The following is a 22795-nucleotide window of genomic DNA, read 5'->3' on the forward strand; positions in this document are numbered from 1 at the left end:
AAAGTGGATCTCGGCAGGGTACTCACAGAAGAACTGAGCATCAAAATGGAAAAGAAAGAAGATTTAAGACACGTTAGGCATGGTTGTTGTTGACAGAAGGACTGGTCTGAGTATTTTGGAAACTCCTGATCTACTAGGATATTTCTGTATTACCATCTCTAGGGTTATCCCAAGGGATGGTCCAAAAAAGAGGAAATATCCAATGAGAGACAGTTCTCTGGGTGAAAATATCTTGTTGATACCAGACCCGACCAGAGACTGCTTTGAGCTGACAAGAAGGCAACAGTAAAACAGATAACTTCTTCTTAAAAACCACTTTTGCATTACTTTGAACCGTGAACCTTGAAGAATTTGGGCTAGAGCAGCAGAGGACCATATCAGGTGCTACTCTTGTGAGCTAACAGGAAAGTCTCCACAGTCAGGGGATCTCAATCAGATAGATCACCTTTGGTATATGACGCAATGGGAGATTCCCATCGTGAATGCACAGCTGACAAATCTGCATCAACTGCATGAGGCCATCATGCCACGATCAATCTTTGAGGAATGTTTCCAGTACTTTGTTGAATCTATGCCATGAAGAATTAAAACAGCTCTGAAGGCAAAAGAGTGTCCAACCTAATACTGACAAGGTGTATCTAATAAAGTATCTGCTGAGTGTGTCCAACCCACGAGCCTTCTGCTGTGAACATAATGAAGACATGGATATCCAAGCTATCTGAACCCACGTCAAAGTGATGTGAGCGTAACAGAAACTTCAAACTGACAGGTCGCCAAACAATTGCACAGATGCAACCTATTTCACTCCTGACAAACATTCCTACTGGATAAAAAGTAGGTCCGTCAGTCTTTCTTCACACTGGGAACAATATGAAACATGTTCCATCCACAGATAAGGAGCACTACAAACAGAAAATGGGCACATAGGTTTTAAAGATAACCTATGTGTTTCTGTTACCCAAGGACACGGGTGCTAACCAACAGAGGGTATGCCAAAAAAAAACATTTTACTGCTCTCTGCCACACTCTAAGATAAATAAGCAGTACTATGATTTCATGTAAAAGATGTTGGACAACAACCATGCAAAATTGCCCCATAGAGGTGCTGATATCTACCGCTTAACATTCATTATCCCAAGAATCCTGTTAAAACCCAAACAGTCATTGATTCAAGTGCTTGTTATGAAAGAGTTTCTCTGAATGAGGGCCTTCTCCCTGGACACATCCAAACAATCCTCTTGTAAGGGTTGTAGTGAAATGTAGAAATGTTGTTGTCGCAGGGCAACTCTGGATATGTGTCCCACTGCTTTGTAGTAAAAGAGGAACAGAAAGAAATGTGGTTCTTGAGATGTGACATTGTGGGCTAGATTCATGTCTTTGCTAATACTTCATCTCCAGCAGTTGTAATATATTTATAGGTGCGTTGAAGCTGAATTTTAGCTGTTTTATTGCATCTGTACACGTTTACTTATCTAGACTTAATTTTGGGGGGAATCTTGATATTTTTGATGACAAGATATAAGAACTTTCCATTTCAGATTCAAGTTATGACCAAGTCAACTCAAAGACAAGGCAACCGTTTTTGTCTTTCTAAAAATATTTGATTGTTTAGCTTGCTGGATAAAAGCCAACACACTCGGGTTGTGAAAATGTTTGACGTTATTTTTTCAGGAAAAATCTAATAACCTTGCAGAAAAACAAAAGACTCTCCAATCTCTCAAAATGTACAGAAACAAACTCCAACCTTCCTGCTCTGCTCTACGTGACCTATTTATCTCCATTGCCCTGCTGTGAGCTGCTCACACAGGACTGGTCCTCCAGGACTCTTAATGGGGCCTCATCAGTGGTGCCACGCTACGGTGGCCACTGCTCCACTTAAAACCTACAGGGGTAAAGAGGGAGCAGGAACAAGAGGAAACTGGGTGACACACAAACCCTGATGCCTAGTTCGATGTTCTCCCCTCCGTAGACGTCCATGCCTGAGTCGAGTAGACCGAGTTCTCCAAAGTAGTCCCGATTGGCCACAAAGGAGCATCCAATCATGGCAGGCGTCCTGCAGCCAGGAAAACACACTATCATGTGACACTGAGCGTTTGCAAACACCAGAATGTGTTTTTTTGTGGCTTTATCTGATGTTTATTTTGGAGTACTTTTCTACAACCCAAATCTCCACTATGCAAAGTTTCACACTTTATATTTCAGCCTATTATGTGGAGGGTAAATCTAAACATTTTTGTGCATACTCATGCAATTTATTCTTATTTTTAATTAAAGAATGGAAGGAAATCCAATTTAACACAAATATATGGGTGATAATCAGATAATTAAAATCCTATTTTCACCACTCTCTAATTTAGGCTGTAATTTTTTTATTGCTTTAATGAAGTCTGGTTTCCCATCAGGAGCTTTTTTTCTTGTTTTCCCCTAATCTTCCCCAAAACTAAAAAAAGAACTTGGTGGCAGTTTTATTGAAAATCTTAAAGAAGTGGAAAAAAATACATCTCAGAAGTGTGAGATCTGTGTTCACGTTTAAATGGGAGAAGCTGGCATACCTTATTGGTGCAGACATGTCTCCCTCCTCCCACCACTCTTTGGGTGGATTAATGTACATGCACCACAGTTCCCAGTTGTAGCCATGGCCAGAGTTCTCATAGCGCTCCACCTCAAAGGTATCGTGCTTGATGTTGTCGATTGACGGCAAGATAATCCTCTTGTGGTTTTCTTTTATTCTAGCTAGAACTGGTTCTGACCTGAAAAAAGTGCAAACACACACACACTCACACATTTAGTTGACTTTACTTTGTGCAGAAACAAAGTTTATAACATCTTTTAAGAGCACCACTTTTTTCATCCACTTCAGTCAAATAGAAAGTTCCTTGTGTCGTCCCAGTTTTATCACTAATTCTGTTTGATTCAGCCGAGTTGAGCTCTGCAGGGGGCAGTGAGAGAACTGCACGGTATACCTTAAGTTATGCACTGAGCTCGAAAATGAGATCCACAAAAAGACATCAACAGGATGTGGCAGTTGTCTTAGCGGGGTTAATAAGGTCCCTCATTGCATGCTAATTTCTTGACAGTATTTAGCCTTTGATTCAGTTCACCACCAAGCGCTCAGCTTTTTTGAATTAGTACAAAACCTTCATTTTTTATGGTTACTAAAAATTTACTTTTACGACAAGTTCTCCAAGAGGGGTCCTGTTTTGGTGTGTGTTTTATGTGTGCTTGTGATGTTTTTTTTTAAATAAAATCCGTTCAACCTGATCCCACAGCCTCAAGTGTCTCATTTTAAAACTTCTCAGGCGTGAAATAGCTTGGCTCTTCCTTTTATGCAGCTTCAGCTATCCTTTGTCTTCTCTTTCCATGGTTTCTTTGCACTTTGTAGCACTCTTTTAACACTGATACCCAAAGCTCTATTATTGTCATTGTTGTTATCATGAATAAGTAGAGAGATACTCCCATACGGTTTATGACAAAATTTAATCCGAAGTGATTGATGGCCCTAATCATGACCTTTTGACCTCGCCCCTCCCCCCCGGAAGCGAGTAATGACCGTGACGAATTGCATCCGGAGAAGGGGGGGGCGGGAACCCCCCGACATCCGGAGAAGGGGGGGCGAACCCCGGAAGCGCGCCATCTGTCGCTAAGCGTGTCGAATTGCATCCTGAGAAGGGAGGGGGGGTAAACCTCCGGAAGCGCGCCATCTGTTGTTGGGAAAAAAAAAGAAAAAAGTTTTTAGAGGGAGGAGAATAAAAGCAGAGAGGAGGAGTTCACAATTTCTAAGCCTCAGACACACAAGATGGATTTCATTCTGCAGCCCAGCAGCTCTCCTGTGTCCGATGAGATCTGCTCTCCCAAAGAAGAAGGCTTTGAATATGCCATATTCAAATACAGCATATTTACTAAGGAAGGCCTCGATCCGGACCTTATGACACTTCCGGAAATACTCCGGAATTGTCTAGTCATTTTCAGACCTGATGCGTCATGTTCCATATACATGAGGGGAGGGGTTTGGTTCCTGAAGCACAGCGGTGATGCAGCAGCTGATTTTGTGCTGTATAGAGAGACAGAGCGGCAGCTAGTTTTCCGCAAACTCATAGTCTGAATTCTGTTTCAATATTATGACGATTTTCTCTGTATTTCTTAATGGGAATAAAGAGTGACTTCCTGTAGAGATTTCAATAGTATTTTATTTTCCTATAATACAGACGCAGTAAAAAAAACCTTTAAGATGATCTGCCTAGCAACAAATTGCATTTTTAGGCTACACCATAGCTTGTGATGAAAAGAAGAACTTTCTATCCGCTTGTAACCTACAGGCTGCCTACCCCGTATGTGTAAAAATGAATAAATATCCCTTAGTGAATACTTTTCTTTGAATACTACTTTTCCTTTTGAGAATCCCTTTTACAAGGGACTGAAAAAACAAACCATAATTGCCGTGACAGGCGATCTTGTTTCACACACACACACACACACACACACACACACACACACACACACACACACACACACACACACACACACCGCGGGTCAAGGAGGAGTGAGATATCAGATATCAGTTTTTTCTCAATGCTTATAACCTATAACGCGCCCCCCAAAACAATATTATTATTATTAAAACATCTATAAGGTAGGTTTTGCGCAGCCTGCTCCTTGTCAGACCAAAGTTTTTTTCTTCATTACTTTTAGCTACTTTTACACTGGGTTTTCTCAATAGACAGAAAATGAAAATGAGGAGTCAACAGCCGATATTATCATTGCTTGTAACCCGGTAAATAATTTCGTACATCTCCCCATAAAATAAGCCTTAGTGGAAAAAAGCTCATATTCAAATAAGTTTATTCCCCTCTGTGGGAAAGAGTTTTTTTCTCAGAGTCAACCATGAGGCGAGTTTTGTCAACAGCAATTGTCCATTTGGTAAAACAAATATCCGCCTCTAAGTCGTATTTTACCGTTGCAGAATGTGGAAAACAGACAGCCCTCACAGGAGGCACCCAGGGGCCCACCTCACACACCATAGTTAAAATATTTAAATTTCAACTAAATTTGTAGTAATGATCGGATTTCCTCACTTATCTACACCACACTCCTTGATTTCTTATCGTTTCTTATCGTTCCTCTGTCCCTTAATAGAAACTATCCTCCCTTTCAGTTGTCTTTTGCACTTCCATATCGCAAAGCAGTTACTGTAGGTTATTTTCTGCTTATGCATTAATGTAATTAATTAACTTATTTATCCTTAAGTACAGTAATGACTTGAGTTCTAATGCTTTTTGTCTCTTGAGTTAGCCGTCAATGTGGGATTTTTTTACCCTTTTGTTCAGTTAAAGCTGCCTTTCATTCTTCAACGCAGCTTAAACTCTAATAGGTAAGCTTTCTTGTAATTTCTTAGTTCTGCAGGCTTCTTGAAAGACATCCGAGACTCTTCTTTGGATGCTGGATGCCTTTTGTTTTGTTTTCTGTCAAGATGATCCCACACTGCTTCGATTATCTTGAGGTTCGAACCCTGGAGAGATCAATCCATGACTGATGCGTTGTTTCATCCAGGCATACTTTGACTACAATGGCAGTATGTTTGCGATCATTGTCGTACTGAAAGTTGCTGCCAATCAGACATTACTTGGTATTACATGGTCGATCAAAATCTGGTGGAACTTTTCTACATTCATAATTTGATTAATTTGGATAAGAGCTCCAACAACACTGGCTGAAATCCAGCCTCAAAGCACGGTAGAGTATCCACGCTGTGTTAAAGACGGCTATAGACATTCACTGTTGTATCTCTCTTCGGACCTCTTCCATGCATATTTCAAATTTGGATTCATTACTCCATAAGACATATTACAGCTGATTTCTTTTTCCAGTCAATTTCTTGTGTAATTTGGCACACCTCAGCCTTATTTTTCTCTGTTCTCCTTCCTTAAGAATGGCTTATTAACAGCCACCCTTCCAACTCAGATAACTTTTGATGAAATGTTTACAGCACTTGAGTTACTCGCCACGGCCATCCTAAATGCTAAGAACACTAAACTTTAATTCTAAATTACGTTAACCAGAAAAAACAAGCCAAAGTCGAGATGTTGCTGAGCTGACCTGTGCTATGCTATGCCTTCTAAAGCACGTATAATGTAAACAGAACTGGTCTTTGCACAGAAGCCTGTGGAGCTTCATAATTAACCTCAGTGTGTGAAGAGCACTCTCCATTTAATAATAGCTGTAATAAAATGTTATGGCCGACGGTGTTAAACGCTGCACTTGGGTCTAGCAGGGAAGATTTCAACTTTTCAATACGAATGAAGGCTGAAAACTGATTAGATTAATGTCTGATGATCTTTTCTGTGCTTCTTCAAGTTTGTAACACCAAACATATTAAAGGATGATGTAAGGCTCACAGGAAGAGTTTAATTAGACACACATTTACTATTTTCTTTATACTCTTTCTTTCTTGACATGTTTAATATGATTACTATCAGAGGAGAAAATGACCCTTGTGTAGTTTAAAAAAGTTTTATTTAATCAAACTGTAATGTTGTTGAACTCTGACGGACGTGTCTTTTAATCTTGTCAACAAATCCTTAATCATCTAAATCTGCCATTTATCATCTAGTAAAATGTTCCCTCTGCTTCTGCTGCACATCTCCCCGGACACTCTCCGCTTCACCTGTCCTGTGCAGGTGGTCCAACCCCTGCCTGCCTCCTTAAACTGGGGTGTTTAAATCTCTTTACCTCTGTTGTGAACTTCACACAAAGTTTGTGGTAACAAAATCAAACTGACGAGGATCTCGTTTGAAAAACACACACTCACGAGACAAAATAAAAACAGACTGCTCAAAGCAAAAGCAGAGCCCTCACAGCTGGTAGTACAAAACACAGCGACAACATGCGTATTAGATACCCTCAGTGCCAGAAGCATAAATATGAAAAAATGTGATCACCAAGAGTATCCTAACAACGGCGTTGAGGTGGGTGTTACAGTAAAAAAAAAAAGTAGCCAAATTTTCATCTGAAAATGTTGAATTTTAGTAAAAACAATGCTCTGTAGTTTGATACTGTCGTTACAGACTAAGCAGATGTTTAAAGCCTTCGGACGCTCATTTGAAACGCACTCATTCTCCTTATCAGCTGGAAACATTAAAGCCGTAAAATGACTTTTTCAAACGGATAAAAACTATTGAACAACAGCAATGTTGAGCCTGTTCCAAAATTTGGATGTACATGTGTTGAAGGTGTGGGTCTTGTTGAATTATTAAACATACATTCTTTAATTTTTCGAGCCACAAAAACAACAACTTTTAATTTTCTTCTGCTTGAGTATCGGCCTCGGGTAGCTCTACTTATCATTGCTCAGTCAGTTGTCTGTTTGTGCTACTTTTTTAAGGAGCAGCGTATTATTGGTAAGGGTGACTTTATGTGTTTAGCTACTTAAGTGGAAGTACTGTGGATAGTTTTACCTTACATACATAGATCTACCAATACAGCTTCTGAGGTAACTGTTTACAAAATGTTATAATCTATTCAAAGGTTCTTTGCAATTTTACATTGATAAACATTATCCTTAACACATTTGGCCCACATAAAGTACTATGGCCATCACACTGTCATTTAGAATTGTTTAAATAACTCCTGTCTTAAGTCCTTCCATCAAAAAAAAAAAAAAAAAAAAAAAAAAACATGGTTCACTTTTACATCACAAAATGTTAGAAATATAAGTCGTTCATAACAAACTGAAAGGTTGGGAGTTTAAAAATCCAAACCGATGGAAGAATCAGAATCAGAATACTTTATTGATCCCTGGGGGAAATTATTTTTTGTTACAGTGCTCCATTATAAACCAACATTAAGACAAGACAGACAATACACTAACTAAGAATAGTACAATATATACATATATATACATACATACATACATACATACATAAGTCACTCATAAATAAATAGCTGGAAAAGAAACATGTGTAGCTGTAGCAGCAAACAGTGTGTTAAGTGGATGCGTTGTACAGGGAGATGGCCACAGGCAGGAAAGATTTCCTGTGTCGTTCAGTGGTGCTTTTCGGTAATCTCAGTCTCTCACTGAACGTGCTCCTGTGACTGACCAGCATGTCATGGAGTGGGTGGGAGGTGTTATCCAACATTGTCTTTATCTTGGACAGCATCCGCCTCTCCGACACCACCTTGAGGGTGTCCAGCTCCATCCCCACAACATTGCTGGCCTTACGGATCAGTTTATCGAGTCTGTTGGCATCTGCGACCCTCAGCCTGCTCCCCCAGCATGCAACAGCATAGAGGATCGCACTGGCCACAACAGACTCATAGAAAACTCATAGAAAATAGGAAGCAGAAGTAGAAGACTATAACGTCTCAGAGCACACGGTGTCTATTATTGTGTAGACATGTATAAATAAGAGCTTAATAAAGATGCTTAATTTCTTAAGAAATAAACAGGTGGAGTGATCTTTATCAAAAGTGGATGTTGCATCTGTGGCTAAACCACTGTACCCAAAAAAACTTTAAAAATCTACTGTGTGTGAGGCTGTGTAAGTAAAGCTTGCCCTTCACACCCGCGTGTAATAAACCATTTGTTGGGGGGTTGTGGATTTGGCACCTCAGCATTGTGAAAGTGGGGAAACATGTTTCTGGCTGTGCATAAGATTTCTGCTTACAACTTAGAATCTCAGTTCTAAATGAAATTCAGATGTTTTTTTTAAGTATGGCTAATGTATTATTTGACTTCTAAGACACACACACACACACACACACACACACACACACAAGAACAACACAGAGAAGAACAAGAGGGGGTCGTTTTACTACGCATCATAAAAACGCAATCATTCATAACATGGACAGTGAGAAGTAAAACTCGTCGTCTTACCACATGTTATATTCTGTAAACTTAAAATAATCCGCAGAAATTAGAGTTTAGTGTTTTAATTCATCTATTAAAAAACACGAGTCAACATTACTGAAGTGACGCTTTAACGATGCGTCTTATCATCGTGTTTATGATGATAAAACATGTTCTCTCGTTAGTAGATGTCTGCGCTGTCACTTGTCACGAAAATGTTCAGAGCCAGGGTTCCTCTTTAATTACCATTGATCGTTAATAGGGTCACAAAAGATTTGTCGCATTATCCCCATAAACAAAATGCTTTTATAGAAATCATTGTGATACAAATATTTAGATTCTTGATTCACAATGTGCACGAACTCAAAATCTTTAGAGGTTCATATTTACTGATACTGTCGTGACCTTCCTTCTGTGATTGGATTTTCACTTATTGTCGGCTTTACAGTCACATAAAATTCATTCCAATTTTTTGCCTTTGCTTCAATTAAGGTGTTTCTTTAAATCTACAGCAGCTCCCTTTTCAAAAGGTTTACTGACATAGTAAGGAAGTAGCTAGGGAACTCGGTAAGTATGAGCAACAACAGCTTAGGGACTGTTTCTACAATAAAGAGGAATTCATCATCATCTGCAGTTCATCAAAAAAAAAAAACAATTCAGCAGATCCTCAAAGTATGGATACAATCTGTTTTCAGCTGTAGAGGTACGCTTCACGTACTTATCAACATGCAGTTTAGAGGCTTGCATTAGAGTGCTTTGGTACTTGGACCTCTTTTATTTAGCACGGTTATACCGTTGTGTATTTAGCTATATAAATATGCTCAAGAGTCTATCGTATGTTTGTCATGCAATTAAAAATTCAAAAATATAATTTTTAAATCAGTAACTTTGCAAATTTAGCGCGGACCCTCACCCCTCCCTCCGGCTCCCACGGCCCCGCTGTCACCGTAAGACTCATACTCTTCCCCCCACGTATGCTGCTATTGATCGTTGTCAGTTGTCAGTAAACCTTTTGAAAAGGGAGCTGCTGTAGATTTAAAGAAACACCTTAATTGAAGCAAAGGCAAAAAATTGGAATGAATTTTATGTGACTGTAAAGCCGACAATAAGTGAAAATCCAAAAAACGCCTCCAATCCTAATGATCTCCCCCCCCCCCTCTCCCTCTCTCTCTGTGTGTGTGTGTGTGTGTGTGTGTGTGTGTGTGTGTGTGTGTGTGTGTGTGTGTGTGTGTGTCCTCACAGAAGGAAGGTCACGACAGGAGCTTTTTTCAATCAGTTTTTACAAGAAGTGTAGCTCATACAATGGTATAAATGTATTATTTGCGATACTTTATAAATATGAACCTCTAAAGATTTTGAGTTCGTGCACATTGTGAATCAAGAATCTAAATATTTGTATCACAATGATTTCTATAAAAGCATTTTGTTTATGGGGATAATGCGACAAATCTTTTGTGACCCTATTAACGATCAATGGTAATTAAAGAGGAACCCTGGCTCTGAACATTTTCGTGACAAGTGACAGCGCAGACATCTACTAACGAGAGAACATGTTTTATCATCATAAACACGATGATAAGACGCATCGTTAAAGCGTCACTTCAGTAATGTTGACTCGTGTTTTTTAATAGATGAATTAAAACACTAAACTCTAATTTCTGCGGATTATTTTAAGTTTACAGAATATAACATGTGGTAAGACGACGAGTTTTACTTCTCACTGTCCATGTTATGAATGATTGCGTTTTTATGATGCGTAGTAAAACGACCCCCTCTTCTTCTTCTCTGTGTTGTTCTTGTGTGTGTGTGTGTGTGTGTGTGTGTGTGTGTGTGTGTGTGTGTGTGTGTGTCTTAGAAGTCAAATAATACATTAGCCATACTTAAAAAAACATCTGAATTTCATTTAGAACTGAGATTCTAATTTGTAAGCAGAAATCTTATGCACAGCCAGAAACATGTTTCCCCACTTTCACAATGCTGAGGTGCCAAATCCACAACCCCCCAACAAATGGTTTATTACACGCGGGTGTGAAGGGCAAGCTTTACTTACACAGCCTCACACACAGTAGATTTTTAAAGTTTTTTTGGGTACAGTGGTTTAGCCACAGATGCAACATCCACTTTTGATAAAGATCACTCCACCTGTTTATTTCTTAAGAAATTAAGCATCTTTATTAAGCTCTTATTTATACATGTCTACACAATAATAGACACCGTGTGCTCTGAGACGTTATAGTCTTCTACTTCTGCTTCCTATTTTCTATGAGTTTTCTATGAGTCTGTTGTGGCCAGTGCGATCCTCTATGCTGTTGCATGCTGGGGGAGCAGGCTGAGGGTCGCAGATGCCAACAGACTCGATAAACTAATCCGTAAGGCCAGCAATGTTGTGGGGATGGAGCTGGACACCCTCAAGGTGGTGTCGGAGAGGCGGATGCTGTCCAAGATAAAGACAATGTTGGATAACACCTCCCACCCACTCCATGACATGCTGGTCAGTCACAGGAGCACGTTCAGTGAGAGACTGAGATTACCGAAAAGCACCACTGAACGACACAGGAAATCTTTCCTGCCTGTGGCCATCTCCCTGTACAACGCATCCACTTAACACACTGTTTGCTGCTACAGCTACACATGTTTCTTTTCCAGCTATTTATTTATGAGTGACTTATGTATGTATGTATGTATGTATGTATGTATATATATGTATATATTGTACTATTCTTAGTTAGTGTATTGTCTGTCTTGTCTTAATGTTGGTTTATAATGGAGCACTGTAACAAAAAATAATTTCCCCCAGGGATCAATAAAGTATTCTGATTCTGATTCTTCCATCGGTTTGGATTTTTAAACTCCCAACCTTTCAGTTTGTTATGAACGACTTATATTTCTAACATTTTGTGATGTAAAAGTGAACCATGTTTTTTTTTTTTTTTTTTTTTTTTTTTGATGGAAGGACTTAAGACAGGAGTTATTTAAACAATTCTAAATGACAGTGTGATGGCCATAGTACTTTATGTGGGCCAAATGTGTTAAGGATAATGTTTATCAATGTAAAATTGCAAAGAACCTTTGAATAGATTATAACATTTTGTAAACAGTTACCTCAGAAGCTGTATTGGTAGATCTATGTATGTAAGGTAAAACTATCCACAGTACTTCCACTTAAGTAGCTAAACACATAAAGTCACCCTTACCAATAATACGCTGCTCCTTAAAAAAGTAGCACAAACAGACAACTGACTGAGCAATGATAAGTAGAGCTACCCGAGGCCGATACTCAAGCAGAAGAAAATTAAAAGTTGTTGTTTTTGTGGCTCGAAAAATTAAAGAATGTATGTTTAATAATTCAACAAGACCCACACCTTCAACACATGTACATCCAAATTTTGGAACAGGCTCAACATTGCTGTTGTTCAATAGTTTTTATCCGTTTGAAAAAGTCATTTTACGGCTTTAATGTTTCCAGCTGATAAGGAGAATGAGTGCGTTTCAAATGAGCGTCCGAAGGCTTTAAACATCTGCTTAGTCTGTAACGACAGTATCAAACTACAGAGCATTGTTTTTACTAAAATTCAACATTTTCAGATGAAAATTTGGCTACTTTTTTTTTTTACTGTAACACCCACCTCAACGCCGTTGTTAGGATACTCTTGGTGATCACATTTTTTCATATTTATGCTTCTGGCACTGAGGGTATCTAATACGCATGTTGTCGCTGTGTTTTGTACTACCAGCTGTGAGGGCTCTGCTTTTGCTTTGAGCAGTCTGTTTTTATTTTGTCTCGTGAGTGTGTGTTTTTCAAACGAGATCCTCGTCAGTTTGATTTTGTTACCACAAACTTTGTGTGAAGTTCACAACAGAGGTAAAGAGATTTAAACACCCCAGTTTAAGGAGGCAGGCAGGGGTTGGACCACCTGCACAGGACAGGTGAAGCGGAGAGTGTCCGGGGAGATGTGCAGCAGAAGCAGAGGGAACATTTTACTAGATGATAAATGGCAGATTTAGATGATTAAGGATTTGTTGACAAGATTAAAAGACACGTCCGTCAGAGTTCAACAACATTACAGTTTGATTAAATAAAACTTTTTTAAACTACACAAGGGTCATTTTCTCCTCTGATAGTAATCATATTAAACATGTCAAGAAAGAAAGAGTATAAAGAAAATAGTAAATGTGTGTCTAATTAAACTCTTCCTGTGAGCCTTACATCATCCTTTAATATGTTTGGTGTTACAAACTTGAAGAAGCACAGAAAAGATCATCAGACATTAATCTAATCAGTTTTCAGCCTTCATTCGTATTGAAAAGTTGAAATCTTCCCTGCTAGACCCAAGTGCAGCGTTTAACACCGTCGGCCATAACATTTTATTACAGCTATTATTAAATGGAGAGTGCTCTTCACACACTGAGGTTAATTATGAAGCTCCACAGGCTTCTGTGCAAAGACCAGTTCTGTTTACATTATACGTGCTTTAGAAGGCATAGCATAGCACAGGTCAGCTCAGCAACATCTCGACTTTGGCTTGTTTTTTCTGGTTAACGTAATTTAGAATTAAAGTTTAGTGTTCTTAGCATTTAGGATGGCCGTGGCGAGTAACTCAAGTGCTGTAAACATTTCATCAAAAGTTATCTGAGTTGGAAGGGTGGCTGTTAATAAGCCATTCTTAAGGAAGGAGAACAGAGAAAAATAAGGCTGAGGTGTGCCAAATTACACAAGAAATTGACTGGAAAAAGAAATCAGCTGTAATATGTCTTATGGAGTAATGAATCCAAATTTGAAATATGCATGGAAGAGGTCCGAAGAGAGATACAACAGTGAATGTCTATAGCCGTCTTTAACACAGCGTGGATACTCTACCGTGCTTTGAGGCTGGATTTCAGCCAGTGTTGTTGGAGCTCTTATCCAAATTAATCAAATTATGAATGTAGAAAAGTTCCACCAGATTTTGATCGACCATGTAATACCAAGTAATGTCTGATTGGCAGCAACTTTCAGTACGACAATGATCGCAAACATACTGCCATTGTAGTCAAAGTATGCCTGGATGAAACAACGCATCAGTCATGGATTGATCTCTCCAGGGTTCGAACCTCAAGATAATCGAAGCAGTGTGGGATCATCTTGACAGAAAACAAAACAAAAGGCATCCAGCATCCAAAGAAGAGTCTCGGATGTCTTTCAAGAAGCCTGCAGAACTAAGAAATTACAAGAAAGCTTACCTATTAGAGTTTAAGCTGCGTTGAAGAATGAAAGGCAGCTTTAACTGAACAAAAGGGTAAAAAAATCCCACATTGACGGCTAACTCAAGAGACAAAAAGCATTAGAACTCAAGTCATTACCGTACTTAAGGATAAATAAGTTAATTAATTACATTAATGCATAAGCAGAAAATAACCTACAGTAACTGCTTTGCGATATGGAAGTGCAAAAGACAACTGAAAGGGAGGATAGTTTCTATTAAGGGACAGAGGAACGATAAGAAACGATAAGAAATCAAGGAGTGTGGTGTAGATAAGTGAGGAAATCCGATCATTACTACAAATTTAGTTGAAATTTAAATATTTTAACTATGGTGTGTGAGGTGGGCCCCTGGGTGCCTCCTGTGAGGGCTGTCTGTTTTCCACATTCTGCAACGGTAAAATACGACTTAGAGGCGGATATTTGTTTTACCAAATGGACAATTGCTGTTGACAAAACTCGCCTCATGGTTGACTCTGAGAAAAAAACTCTTTCCCACAGAGGGGAATAAACTTATTCGAATATGAGCTTTTTTCCACTAAGGCTTATTTTATGGGGAGATGTACGAAATTATTTACCGGGTTACAAGCAATGATAATATCGGCTGTTGACTCCTCATTTTCATTTTCTGTCTATTGAGAAAACCCAGTGTAAAAGTAGCTAAAAGTAATGAAGAAAAAAACTTTGGTCTGACAAGGAGCAGGCTGCGCAAAACCTACCTTATAGATGTTTTAATAATAATAATATTGTTTTGGGGGGCGCGTTATAGGTTATAAGCATTGAGAAAAAACTGATATCTGATATCTCACTCCTCCTTGACCCGCGGTGTGTGTGTGTGTGTGTGTGTGTGTGTGTGTGTGTGTGTGTGTGTGTGTGTGTGTGTGTGTGAAACAAGATCGCCTGTCACGGCAATTATGGTTTGTTTTTTCAGTCCCTTGTAAAAGGGATTCTCAAAAGGAAAAGTAGTATTCAAAGAAAAGTATTCACTAAGGGATATTTATTCATTTTTACACATACGGGGTAGGCAGCCTGTAGGTTACAAGCGGATAGAAAGTTCTTCTTTTCATCACAAGCTATGGTGTAGCCTAAAAATGCAATTTGTTGCTAGGCAGATCATCTTAAAGGTTTTTTTTACTGCGTCTGTATTATAGGAAAATAAAATACTATTGAAATCTCTACAGGAAGTCACTCTTTATTCCCATTAAGAAATACAGAGAAAATCGTCATAATATTGAAACAGAATTCAGACTATGAGTTTGCGGAAAACTAGCTGCCGCTCTGTCTCTCTATACAGCACAAAATCAGCTGCTGCATCACCGCTGTGCTTCAGGAACCAAACCCCTCCCCTCATGTATATGGAACATGACGCATCAGGTCTGAAAATGACTAGACAATTCCGGAGTATTTCCGGAAGTGTCATAAGGTCCGGATCGAGGCCTTCCTTAGTAAATATGCTGTAATTGAATATGGCATATTCAAAGCCTTCTTCTTTGGGAGAGCAGATCTCATCGGACACAGGAGAGCTGCTGGGCTGCAGAATGAAATCCATCTTGTGTGTCTGAGGCTTAGAAATTGTGAACTCCTCCTCTCTGCTTTTATTCTCCTCCCTCTAAAAACTTTTTTCTTTTTTTTTCCCAACAACAGATGGCGCGCTTCCGGAGGTTTACCCCCCCTCCCTTCTCAGGATGCAATTCGACACGCTTAGCGACAGATGGCGCGCTTCCGGGGTTCGCCCCCCCTTCTCCGGATGTCGGGGGGTTCCCGCCCCCCCCCCTTCTCCGGATGCAATTCGTCACGGTCATTACTCGCTTCCGGGGGGGAGGGGGGAGGTCAAAAGGTCATGATTAGGGCCATCAATCACTTTGGATTAAATTTTGTCATAAACCGTATGGGAGTATCTCTCTATAAGTTATTCCAATGTTCATACATTTGGCAAAGATATGTTTTTTTCCAGATTTAATTTTGAGTACATGTCATTTTTGTTTTTGAATGCTGTGTTTCACTTTAATTTACACTAAAATAAGCCTTTTTCCAAATACCAAAAATTCACTCCTGACTGTTAATAACACCGTGCTTCCCGCTAGATGATAGGACCCACTCACCATGATGGGGTGAACTCCACATGGGCATCAAAAAATCCTGTCACCTCAGCAGTGGCTACCTTCCAACCCTCGATCCTGGCCCTGATCAATCCCTCTCTCTTTTGGTTCCTTACAATCTTCACCAGGCCGGGATAGCGTTTGTTCACATACTCCTCCAGTGGACCTTTCAGTTGCTCTACAGTTCAGAAAATGAAGATAACACATCAAACAAAACAAGTCAGAAATGCTTATAAAGACTGATCTTTAGTTGATCTTTGAATCTGCAGTTTAGCTTATAATCTGCACATCTATCCTTGAACAGTCTGCCAGCTGGAGTTTTCCAGTATTTGATCTGATGTCAGGACTAATAAAGCCTGAAAAGAATATATCACCATTGCAGCTAAGTTGGCGAGTTTAAGAAGAATCCCTACATGCTAAAGAAAGTGCTGCTTCTCTAACATCAGATCCATTGCAGCCCTCTTTACTGAAGAAAGGAGGAAAAAAAGAAAAATGCTGTTCCAGAGTCCCCTCTGGCAGCAACAATCAAAGCCTGACACATTATGCCTAGCTTGCATAATTATTTTCATGCAATCACAATAATTGGAATTCATGTCGATAAATATGAAAGGACAGCAGAGTGAGCTTAAGCAACCATTCCCAGTATGACAACTCTTTTGTCTCACTTCTCTCACTGGCAGCCTGCACTCCTTTATAAACCTCACATCAAGCCTTAGTATTGGTTGTGTGAAACAACATGATAAGAACACAAAGGGCAACCCACTAAGCACTAAATGGTAAATGGCCTGCATTTGTATAGCGCTTTTCTAGTCCCTAAGGACCCCAAAGCGCTTCACACTACATAATAAGTATTTGGTCAATAACAAAAATACAACTCAATACTTTGTAACATAACCTTTGTTGGCAATAACAGAGGTCAAACGTTTACTATAGGTCTTTACCAGGTTTGCACACACAGTAGCTGGTATTTTGGCCCATTCCTCCATGCAGATCTTCTCGAGAGCAGTGATGTTTTGGGGCTGTCGCCGAGCAACACGGACTTTCAACTCCCGCCACAGATTTTCTATGGGGTTGAGGTCTGGAGACTGGCTAGGCCACTCCAGGACTTTCAAATGCTTCTTACGGAGCCACTCCTTTGTTGCCCGGGTGGTGTGTTTTGGATCATTGTCATGTTGGAAGACCCAGCCTCGTTTCATCTTCAAAGTTCTCACTGATGGAAGGAGGTTTTGGCTCAAAATCTCACGATACATGGCCCCATTCATTCTGTCCTTAACACGGATCAGTCGTCCTGTCCCCTTGGCAGAAAAACAGCCCCATAGCATGATGTTTCCACCCCCATGCTTCACAGTAGGTATGGTGTTCTTGGGATGCAACTCAGTATTCTTCTTCCTCCAAACACAACGAGTTGAGTTTATACCAAAAAGTTCTACTTTGGTTTCATCTGACCACATGACATTCTCCCAATCCTCTGCTGTATCATCCATGTGCTCTCTGGCAAACTTCAGACGGGCCTGGACATGCACTGGCTTCAGCAGCGGAACACGTCTGGCACTGCGGGATTTGATTCCCTGCCGTTGTAGTGTGTTACTGATGGTGACCTTTGTTACTTTGGTCCCAGCTCTCTGCAGGTCATTCACCAGGTCCCCCCGTGTGGTTCTGGGATCTTTGCTCACCGTTCTCATGATCATTTTGACCCCACGGGATGAGATCTTGCGTGGAGCCCCAGATCGAGGGAGATTATCAGTGGTCTTGTATGTCTTCCATTTTCTGATGATTGCTCCCACAGTTGATTTTTGCACACCAAGCAAATACTTATTTTCCACCCTGATTTACGAATAAATTCTTTACAAATCCAACCATGTGAATTCATGGATTTTTTTTTCACATTCTGTCTCTCACAGTTGAAGTGTACCTCTGGTGCAAATTACTGACCTCTGTCATCATTTTAGGTGGAGGAACTTGCACAATCGGTGGTTGACTAAATACTTTTTTGCCCCACTGTACCTATGAAAATATACTCACTGTATATATATATATAATCAAAGCATTTCTTTAGCAAAGTGCACATACTAGCCCTTTTTAAGTTCATTGACATATGTGCACTCAAACAGGCCCAATGAGATTGAGGGTTATACCCCAATTATTTGTGTTAGGTTTGTAAGCTTTTCCAAATGAATACAGAAAATCAGCAAAACCACCATAAAGAAAGCTTATTTAAATAAAGCTGATATTGGGAGAACAAAGCCCAAGGGGTGGAAAATGAGTAAAAAACCTGTGAAGCAGAGAATAACATGAGGGACTGTTGCAGAGCGCATGAGTGAAACAAGCTCACAGATGAGCTGACAAAGATTGGCAGAAATCACTTTAGAGCAGCCGGGTAATAAGGAACAGGTGAACATAGAGTGGAGCAGATAATTACGAGCAAAAACCCAAACAAATACTTTCAGACAATCCTAAAGCTCTTATTTAGTTGCATAGAGCCATGTGTGAACATTTTGTCTTTACATTTTGCTTCCAAGGAACCGAACTGTCTTTTAATTCTGTAATTTATTTCACGTTCTTCAGGCTTTCTGAAGCTCCTTCAAATTTTTCTTTGGACATCATTTTATTATAATTTTCAGTGCAGTCCTTTATTTGTTTGTTCCTATGAATCATTCACACATAATAAAGGCACCTAACTCAAGGGACAAATTCGTTACTGGCACATTACCAGCAGCTTGTCACAAATACACAATTTGTTTCCTGCACAAAAAATGACAACGATAACACACCAGCAAGGTGATTACCAAAGAGCTATTAGCCAAAAACTTGACATATGTCAAGAAACTAAACAAGTAGAGGACAAAAGAACTGGCAGCTTAAATAAAAACATCTACAGCAGACGAACAGAATTTGAAAGTTGTGTCCTTAAGAAATAACACAAAACTGACACACAACCTGAGAGATGCATCTGGCATCTTATGTTTGCAAGTTTCAGTAAACTGCTGCATCTATTTCCCATTTTCCTAGCAAAATACAAAGACATGATGGCTTATTAGCTCATCCTATCCTAAATAACCACTAATGTATGCCAACTATTGTCACTGCTACACTATCAAAAGCTGAAAACAAACATAAAAAACATACAAATTCATCACCACAACAACACAGTTGATAAATAAAGAAATACAGAAGCACACATGCAAATAGAGAGATGACATAAAAGTTCTCACTCAGCTCCCTGCGGTGCTGTTTTAAGCTCCAACTCACTCTAAACAACACCAACGGGGGTCTACTGCTTCCTGAGCATCAACGACCGCGCCACCTTTTTAAGATAAGATAAGATAAGATAAGATAAGATAAGATAACCTTTATTAGTCCCACACGTGGGAAATTTGTTTTGTCACAGCAGGAAGAGGACAGTGCAAAGGTTATTCACTAGTTTCAGTTTTATAATAATATAAAACTTAATTATATAATTATATTCAGGTTACATGACACTTATTGTATAAGATAATTATTTCTGGGATGCTGAATGACAATTTGATGTGTATTTTGTTGCTTTCAGTAGAAATCCTGCTGATGACTCAGTGGATTTTAGATGGAAATTCTGTGTTTCACTCACTATAAACCATCTTCTAATCAGAGGGCGAAAAAGCCACTCTTCTTATTTGGTATTAGCTGAAGAAAATATTTAATCTATACTGACCGTCATCGCTGTTGTCGTCCACCAGGATGACCTCCTTGAGCAAGTGTGTGATTGACAGCTGAGTGGACTGAGCGCAGGATCACCGACAGAGCCTCGTTGACGAAGATGAAGATGAGGGAGATTTGGGGAAGGTCTCTTGAGTAGCTGACCTTTCTACATCTGTAGAAAGACACGACACAACACCTGTAAACTACTTGCATTAAGTAATACGAGGTGCCAGTGGAGCACTAGAGTGATGGTTTGGGATAAGTAGTCTACAAAGTTATACAATTAAAAAGACAATCATGATTTTGTATTGATGAGCCCATTTACCATGATTTCTAACATTTCTGATCAATTGAATGTTGTATTAAATAACAAGGAATATGCCTTTCTTTTTAAAAAATGAGGACATTTCTCAGTGAACCTTAATTTTTGAGTGCTCGCATATTTAATTTTGAATTTGTAAAAAAGACTAAACTACCTCCATAGAGCTGCTGACGTCTTGTTCAATGGGGCTGAAAGGCAGAGCAAGTGCTGCTTCCTGTTCAACTATAATCACAAGGATTTATTTTCCACATTGGCCTTTTAACTGCATGTGCTGTTTCAGATAGAAACCCTATTTTAAACTTGTTTTGTTTAAACAGCTCTAATGAAGCGGAAAGCGGCAGGGTGAGGCTTTGGCTCTAAGTTTAGCACATGTGGGAAAGGAAGGGGCTTCTTTTATTGTCTCCTTTTCACGTCTTTTTTTCTTTTATCGATTATCTTATTTCCTCTGTGAAATAATAGCTAATTAGAAGTTATTCTATAACAAATCCAGTGTTTTCAATTCACGAGGTTGGAGAACACTTTTTTAGGGTTTTTGGCAGGAAACCATTAGAAAACAGAAGGCAACATTAACAAGATTAACCACGAAGAACTGGGACATTTGTCACCTTTTTTCTCCTTCTGATACAATATTGCAAAAGTCTTGAGGCATCCTCATTTCGTTATATTCTGCTGGGAAAATGGGAAATAGGCAGAGCAATTCACTGAAACGTGCAAACATAAATGGAAATACAGTACATAAGGCAAAAATGTACTTGAAAGTCAATATTTGGTATGGCCACCTTTACTATCGAACATAGCCTGGACTCTCTCTTTCCGGAACACACTGCTTTAATAAATGTTGAGGTCTGGGCTCTGGGGAGGCCAATCCATGACTGATCTAGGTATACGTTTACTGCATTCACCGTGTGTTTGGGATCATTGTCGTAATGAATAAAAATATGCCTTTTCCAACTAGATGCTTTTCAGCTGGGACTGCATGATTAATGAAAATCTTAATATCTGGTTCATATTTCCATCAGCTTTCTCAAGATTCCCAACACCACTGGCAGAGCCTTCATCGTGTTTTACAGATGGATGTAAACACCCTCTGTTGGAGTCATATCAACAATTATTTGAACCAAAAATGTCAAATATGAATTCATAATGCTGTAAGACCTGTTGCCACTGATATAGTCCAGTTCTCGTGTAATTTACCATACCTCAGCCTTTTCTCCCTGTTTCTCTTCACTAAAAATGGCTTCCTGACAGCCTTCCACTGAGACCGTTTCTGATGAGGCTTCAGCAAACAGCAGATGGATCCATTAAAGGGCCAGTGCATCTCTCAGGTACTTCAAGTCTTTGCTTTTCTTTATATTTTTCTACATCTTAAGGACATGATTTCCAGATACAGTTCATCTGCTGTACAGAGTTATTTAGTCCTGCTACTTTTCCGGTTTCCTCAATTTTTTTAAGGACTCACAGCACGCCAGATTTTTGGGAACCACCTAGTTGGTTCAAAATGTTATTTTTACCTATCAGATTTTGTTATCTTTTAGATTCTTAAAGTGCTATGCTGTGGTGTGCTGGGGGAGCAGCACAGCAAAGAAGGACTCATCCAGGCTGGAAAAACTGATCAGGAAGGCTAGCTCTGTGGTCGGCATGAAGCTGGACACCCTGGTGACAGTGGCAGAGAAAAGGACACTAAAGAAACTGATGGACATTATGGACAATGCCAGGCATCCTCTGCACACGGCCATTAACAACCAGAAGAGTCTGTTCAGTGACAGGTTGCTTCTCCCCAAGACAAGAACTAACAGACTTAAAAACTCCTTTGTCCCACACGCCATCAGACTGTTTAACTCCTCTCTGGAGGGGAGAGGGAGGGGAAACAGGAGGACAAAGGAGGGGGGAACAACTAAGCTGTAGTGCCTCTTCACCTCACTGTGCAATACCTTTTGTGCAATACTTTTGTAAATAGTCAACAGTGCAATAGACCTCAATACTCGATACTTTGGGAGCCATAAACATCATTAGACCAGTGCACATATTGGTAAATGGACTGGTTCTTATATAGCGCTTTTCTACTCTTCTGAGCACTCAAAGCGCTTTACACAACTTGTGCATTCACCCATTCACACCCATTCGCACAAGCACATTGTTCTAGGTGCTTTCTAAGTAACATTCACACACATTCATACTCCGATGGATGCATCGGAGAGCAATTTGGGGTTAATATCTTGCCCAAGGATATTTGGCATGCAGACTGGGGGAAGCCAGGAATCGAACCACCAATCTTCCGATCAGCAGATGACCTGCTCTACCGCCTGAGCTACAGCCACCCCCTTATTGTCTCTATTGTGCTCTGTCTTGGTTGTTGAGTTGACTAATGTGGAAATAAAATTTATCCAGCAGTAAACCTGAGTTTGCGGTGAGGGAAGCATCTTGTACAGTACAGCACTTTCCAGCAGGAACTTCGATAGAATGTAAAATAAAACATTTTGTGTATTTTAAAATGACATTCAGTGTGTTTTTGTTGTTGCTGCACTAATCAACCACTTACTACTAACTGCAATGGTAGTTTATTGGATTGGAAAGTGTGGCGATGCTCGCCACCTGGTCTCCCTTCTTGCTTGTTG

The 22795-nt window shown here is 39.7% G+C and overlaps 1 long non-coding RNA gene and 1 pseudogene across 1 annotated transcript; one reads left to right on the plus strand and one right to left on the minus strand.

Moving 5' to 3' along the window:
• LOC146654891 (polypeptide N-acetylgalactosaminyltransferase 17-like) overlaps positions 1 to 20096 on the minus strand; it is a 28931-nt pseudogene extending 8835 nt beyond the window's left edge.
• Positions 20097 to 20126: 30 nt separating this feature from the next.
• LOC146654892 (uncharacterized) lies at positions 20127 to 22672 on the plus strand. The gene is made up of 2 exons (XR_014907391.1): positions 20127 to 21505; positions 21716 to 22672. It is a non-coding gene; the product is annotated as an uncharacterized LOC146654892 (long non-coding RNA).
• The last annotated feature ends 123 nt before the right edge of the window (positions 22673 to 22795 follow it).

This window comes from Rhamphochromis longiceps, linkage group LG14, assembly GCF_057381845.1.
Source record: "Rhamphochromis longiceps isolate RC_006_pf linkage group LG14, R_longiceps_female_GT1.1, whole genome shotgun sequence".
In the NCBI taxonomy this organism is placed as follows: Eukaryota; Metazoa; Chordata; class Actinopteri; order Cichliformes; family Cichlidae; genus Rhamphochromis; species Rhamphochromis longiceps.